Genomic DNA, 7,048 nt, shown 5'->3' on the forward strand with positions numbered 1-7,048 from the left:
GTCCTGATGGAAGTTCCTATAGGGTAGCTTCCTAGGGTATATTACAACTACGGCAATATTCCCAGAGAATTTACCTTAAGGTACCCAGAATTCTAACTCCTGGAGCGAATAGCCCTAATGAAAGTACCAGGGATATCGCAAAATATCAGAGGACGTATTCTTGACACGCCACATGGCAATCTGCACCCCGAACAGAGATAACACTTCGAAGGGGTCAATTGGCAAGAAAACGAAAACGAGAAAGAAAAAGGAGAGCCGTTCGCAAGGCTCTCTCTTCTCCCGTTTCGTAAGCGTGCATTGCGCCGATCCTGGCGCCATCTGTATTCCTTTTTGCGTAGCTTAACAACTCGGTGTTTTTTTCCTGTGTTTCTCGCAAAATCTTAGATTTAATCGATTTATTATGCTTTCTCCAACTTCGTCTGCCTCTGATAAGTTGAGTATTATTTCTTTTATGTATAAATGTAGGCTCTTGGTAATTTTTAAAGTGATTAATAATAATAATCTGTGTTACAAGAGCCGTTGCCTACCGGAGGCATCCTGGACGCTGTCGCTCGCTAGCTATGAGTTTTAGTTAGCCAGAGCGACGTTCCCGGCTGTTTTGCTTTAATAATTTTAGCGGTTTAGCGTTACCTAGGATTTCCTTATTCGTGCTTTTAGTATTATTTGTTTTGGCGAAGTATTCGCCAATTTTGGCCTACGCTAGACCGTGTAGCCTAGTCGTTTGGCCCTAGTACTTTCCTGCATGATTTTTGGATTTCCGAGTGTTTTAAAATTTTATTGAAGCTTTAGCCAGTTTTATACATTTAAGATTATATTGATTATTTCCAAGATAGTATACGAGTGAGTTTCGGTGATTTAGGTAATCGATTCTCTTGGCGCCTAGGCTAAGTTGCCTATGGAGCCTTAGTATACTTTCTCATACTCCCCGGTTGCTTTCTTTTCTTCGGAGAAGGTATGCAATCCCTTTCCCTCTGTTTAAGCCTTGGGCTTAACCCTAGTGGTTTATCTGAATTAACTTTCGATACAACTATATTGGGGTGTTACTGTACCTTCCTGTTCCAGTAAGTCTGGCTTCAGAGAGGGGCAGAACATCAGAGTTTTTAGTCTGAGTCTGTGTTTGTCTGGCTTGGGGTTGAGACTCCCTCGCTAGTCTGACGCAGACATAGGAGGCTTAGCCTCCTTAGGTCACTCCCGAAGGTTTCTGTATGAGATGATTCCTTCTTCTTGTGATCTAGCAGACTAGTCCTTGTTGCTGTTCTCGGTGGGAGGATAAGATCCTTTCCCTGGGAGTAGCAACACCTTCCTTGCTTTGGTTCAGTGGGGGTTGGCAAGTATTGCTGGCCTCCCTCCTTGGATCTCCCTTAGGCTAAGATGAGTTTTCTTGGCTGCGGGTGATTCTTTACTAAAGCAAGGTTGGTAGGACCCTCTTTGTCCCTTCCCCCTCTTTCTGTGTAATGGCCTAGCCGTTACAGTACTGTACGTCATTCTACATCTGGACCTAGTATAGGTTAGGATGTGGAATTGACTCAGTCCCTTGCCGGCCGGCAGAGTGTGCTGGCCGGCAAAGGTCTTCTGCTTTGAGTGCTGCCCGGACCTCCCTTGGTCCCTCATCCATGTCTGTCTGTAGAGCCAGACGGCATTGGTCAGGAAGCCTGAATTAGATTCTCCCCTTCCTTATATGCACTCTTTCGGATTGCCGGGCTTTGAGGTAGTACACTCTCTTATCCTGGCATCCATTCTGTTTTCTTCTAGTGCTGTACCCGAGCCGGCTGCCGGCCTATGTAGCCGGCAGCCGGGCAGTCGGAGTTCTCTGGTTCTTTTGCTGCTGGCCGGCATCGGTTGTTTACCTTTGCCGGCCGGCTATTGTCACGCCTTTGTCTGCCGGTCGCTACGAGCGGTGGCCGGCAGCCGGGTGCTACCTTGTGTAGTTGCCGGCCGGCAATCATTGCCGGCAGTCATTGCCGGCCGACATTGGCTGCTGCCGGCCGGCACATGCATTTGAACCAGCGTTCTGGCGCCTTATAGCTGTTAAGTAGTATACTTTAAAGCTAGTTATGGTGTGTGCCGGCCGGCACATTACCTTCTATACTGTACCAGTATTCTTCAGTATAGCATATACTGTAGGGAGAAAACTATAGTATAGTATTGGTACAACAATGTGTTTTCTAACACTTTTGTGTTGTCTTGCACAGCCCTTTGGTGTTGCCTTACAGATAAGAAAGTGAGTTCTTTCTTGTCTATTATCCGGTATTTTAAAATCATACCTTAGGTGTGAGCTACACCTGTTTCCTCTGGAAATTTTTCATTGGTTACTCTAGGACAGATTAACCATACGATTTTATTATCTGGAAGGCTGCAACAATTGGCTGTGCGGGAAACACAAGTGTGTGTCTTTCCTTTCTGTTTTGTTATGCTAAACTGTGCATATCCAGTGATACGTAGTTCACTTGATACTCATGGAAATTTCTTCTCTTTACAGGAGGACCATCCGAAGTGCGGAAGTGTTTTCTGCAACGTCCGCAGTAAGAACTTCTGCGGACATGAGTTATGTAGGAGGCACGCAGCATGCGCTGTCTCCAAGGTATTGGGACCCTCAGGTATGTACCGTGTGCTCTAACCTGATTACTGAGGCTTTTGATTCCCCTAGGACGGCGGAATCAAGGGATATAGCAAGGGAGAAGCTTCGTACCTGGGTAAGGGGCTTCCAGAAGAACACCTCTGGACCTTATCTTCCAAGTGAGAAGATGAGGGCTTACCTTTTCCCCAGGGCATCAGCTGATGCAGTGATTCCCCAGCCTCAAGAGGAGATCCCCCTAGTTCAGATCCCGGTGGATGCTGAAGTCGCGGTTGCCTTGCAAGACATCCAGTTGGACGACAGGATGTCAGACGTGTCCGAGCGTCTGGAGGAAGACCTCCTGGCAGAAGGCCAGGATGAAGATCAAGCCCCAGACATTGTAGAGGAAGAGGCCGACGAGGTGTCGGCTGCTCCGGTTCAGATCCCTGAACCTATTCCCTCAACATCGTCCGCTCTCCCAGTAGAGCTGGGACAGGCCCTCTCCTCCATTGTTGGGATGATCCAACAAATGCAGAAGGAGAATAACGAGAAGGCGGCTGCAATGGAACTGCAGATGCAGAAGCTTGCAGCATCACGTGGGCCCCAGAAAAGGCTCAACGTGAAAGACCTTCCCTTGTGCTCAGATGCTAACCCGTGGAGATATGCTGAGCACATGCCGATGACGATCGGAAAGATCGTCATGTCGGATAAGTTGGGTTCAGTTCCCCCAGAGGAGGTGGAATTCTGGCCCAGCAAAGGGTCATATCCGGACTGTTATGTCCGGTTGAGGAAGGAACCAGCTTCAAAGGAGGAGACAGAGCCGAAGGAGGTCATAGTGATGGACCATGCTAAGGCTCAAGCTTTGCTTTCATCTTCGATGAAAGAGAGGGGCTTCACGAACTCAAAGGTGGCTGCATTGAGTAAGAAGCTCCCTTCCTTTGTGTCCTCTCCTGCTAGAGCCTTCCCCTTTTTGCAGAAAGGGTTTGCGGCTGTGTTAAAAGCAGTCGAGGCTGGCAAGCCTTGCCCCTCCTTGGAGGAGTGTAAACCCTTGTCGCTGGCCCTACCTATGGACCACAAGGACTGGAAGGACGTCCATCTTACCTTCTCAGTCGGGAAGTTGGAGGCTGATACTGCCGGACGTCAGTTCGGTGAGAACCTCCCTAAGCTGTCTGACTTTCTTTTGCGGAGAGAGCTCGAGACGAAAGAAAGACTGGCTGCCTCAATGTCTCTTCAGACCACTCTTGAGACGATGGCAAGTGACCCCAAGGTCCATGAGATGTTCATGGTAGTGGCCAAGACTCATCTGGCCACAGTGACGAAGGATCTTTACAGCTTCGTCAGGGCGAGGAGAGCTTGTAGGGAGTTCGTGTTCACCTCGGCTACGGTGAGGCACGAGCCAAGGAAACTAATCTCCTCCAACATTTGGGGCAAAGACCTTTTCCCTAGCGAATCGGTCAAGGAGGTTGTTGATAAGGCCGCCACGGAGAATAGGAACCTTCTCCAGAAGTGGGGCCTGTCTATCAAGAGAAAGTCTTCCCCGGATGAGGGTCCCCAACCAAAGAGGAAGACTAAGAGGACTAGGCTACCGTCTCGGCCAGCCAAGCCATTTAGACAGCAACAGCAACAGCAATTGCCGATGCCTTCAGTGCCCCAGATGGTGGCACAAACCCCGACCACATTCCAGTGGGTACCCCAGGCCGTGTCGACACAGTCCCCGGCATTCAACCCAACGTTCGAAGGGCAGTCAACTTCCTTTCGAGCAAAGCCTAGAGGAGCAGCCAGAGGCTCGTCTAGGCGCCCCTCAAGGGGAAGGGGATTCAGGGGTGGTCGCGGTCAGGGAGGCAAGACCTCAGGACAGCAGTCCAAGTGAGATGATACCAGTAGGAGGGAGACTTCAAAGTTTTCGGGATCGGTGGACCTTCGATCCCTGGGCCCACAGCCTACTCAAGAATGGACTGGGCTGGAGCTGGTACAGCACTCCACCCCCGTGCCCTCGGTTTTTCCAACACTCCACCCCCGTTCTGGAGGAGTACATCCAAGAACTGTTGGAGAAAAAAGTGATCCGAAGGGTAAAGTCCATCAAATTCCAAGGGAGGCTGTTTTGTGTTCCCAAGAAAGACTCGGAAAAACTCAGAGTCATTCTGGACTTGTCGCCACTCAACAAGTTCATAGTGAACTGCAAGTTCAAGATGCTAACACTGCAACACATAAGGACCTTACTGCCCAAGAGGGCATTTACCGTCACCATAGACTTGTCAGACGCCTATTGGCACGTTCCAATCAACCGTCGACTCTCCCCCTACCTAGGGTTCAAGCTACAACGAAGACTATACGCCTTCAGAGCCATGCCATTCGGGCTAAATATAGCCCCAAGGATCTTCACGAAGCTTGCGAGCGTAGCTCTCAAACAATTACGCCTAAAGGGAATTCAGGTGGTAGCCTACCTGGACGACTGGCTGGTGTGGGCAGCATCCAAGACAGAATGCTTGCAAGCTTCCCTGCAGGTGATCCAGTTCCTAGAGTATCTAGGCTTCAAGATCAACAGAAAAAAAGTTTCGACTTTCTCCATCTCAAAAGTTCCAGTGGTTGGGAATCCACTGGGACCTAATGTCACACCAATTCTCCATCCCGGCGAAGAAAAGGAAGGAGATAGCTGGTTCTGTCAAGAGACTTCTAGATTCCGAAAGGATATCAAGACGCGAATAGGAGAGAGTACTGGGTTCTCTCCAGTTTGCTTCGGTAACAGACCCGGTGCTAAGAGCACAGCTAAAGGATGCAACGGGAGTTTGGAGAAGTTATGCATCAAACGCGCGAAGAGATCTGAGAAGACCAGTTCCGCTTCGTCTACGTACTCTTCTCAGGCCTTGGTCCCAAGCCAGACATCTAAAGAAGTCGGTACTTCTTCAGTCACCTCCCCCGTCAGTGACGATTCACACAGACGCCTCGAAGGAGGGGTGGGGAGGTCACTCTCATCGGAAAAAGGCCCAAGGGACTCGGTCCAATCTATTCAAGACCTTTCACATAAACTTTCTAGAAGCTATGGCAGTGCTCCTTACTTTAAAGAAAGTCTCCCCGCGTCACTCGATCCACATAAGGTTGGTGCTGGACAGCGAGGTAGTTGTAAGATGCTTGAATCGACAAGGATCAAGGTCGCCACCTCTCAACCAGGTGATGTTGGCCATCTTCCGATTGGCGGAAAAGAAGAAGTGGTACCTGTCGGCAGTTCACCTTCAAGGAGTCCGCAATGTGACAGCGGACGCTCTATCCAGGTTCACACCGATAGAGTCGGAATGGTCCCTAGACGCAGGATCGTTCTCCTTCATCTTGAGTCAAGTCCTAGAACTGCAGATAGACCTCTTTGCGACAAAAGACAACAAGAAGTTGCCCCTGTACGTGTCCCCGTACGAGGACCCCTTGGCGGAAGCAGTGGACGCGATGTCCCTCGACTGGAACAGATGGTCCAGGATTTATCTGTTCCCTCCTCACAACCTTCTGTTGAGGGTCCTCAACAAACTGAGATCCTTCAAGGGAGTAGCGGCAATAGTGGCCCACAAGTGGCCGAACAGCGTGTGGTTCCCCCTGGCATTGGAACTACGGTTGAAGTTTCTACTGCTACCAGATCCAGTTCTGATCCAGCGAGTCCAGAAGTCGACTGTCTGCGCTTCATTACAGAAAACCCGGACCCTGCAGCTCATGATTTTCTCTCCCTAGCGGTGAGAAAGCGTATCGGGATTTCGAAAGCCAGCATAGACTTCCTAGAGGAATATAAGTGCAAATCTACTAGAAGGCAATATGAGTCATCTTGGAGAAAATGGGTGGCCTTTGTCAAGGCGAAGAATCCGCAGGAGATCTCGACGGACTTCTGCTTATCTTTCTTCATCCACCTCCATGGTCAAGGGTTGGCAGCTAACACTATTTCAACGTGTAAGTCTGCTTTGACAAGACCCATTCTATATGCCTTCCAGGTCGACCTCGCTAACGAGATCTTTAATAAAGTTCCGAAAGCCTGCGCTAGGCTCAGACCTTCAGCACCTCCAAAGCCCATTTCATGGTTTTTAGATAAAGTTCTTCATTTCGCTTCACTGTTGAACAATGAGGAGTGTGCGTTAAAGGATTTGACCCAAAAAGTTATTTTCCTATTTGCACTCGCGTCCGGGGCCAGGGTTAGTGAGATTGTAGCCCTCTCGAGAGAGGAAGGTCGTGTTCAGTTCCTGGATGGGGGAGAGCTGAACCTATTTCCGGATCCTACGTTTCTTGCCAAGAACGAGTTACCCACCAACAGGTGGGGTCCCTGGAGAATCTGCCCTCTGAAAGAAGATGCATCTCTATGTCCAGTAGAATGCCTAAAGGTCTATCTTCGTAGAACTTCAGACTTCAAGGGTGGTCAACTATTCAGGGGAGAAACATCAGGCTCAAATTTATCACTGAAACAACTCAGGGCGAAAATCACATATTTTATTCGCAGAGCGGATCCTGACAGTACACCCGCAGGTC

The sequence above is a fragment of the Palaemon carinicauda genome, chromosome 3, assembly GCF_036898095.1.
Source record: "Palaemon carinicauda isolate YSFRI2023 chromosome 3, ASM3689809v2, whole genome shotgun sequence".
NCBI lineage: Eukaryota > Metazoa > Arthropoda > Malacostraca > Decapoda > Palaemonidae > Palaemon > Palaemon carinicauda.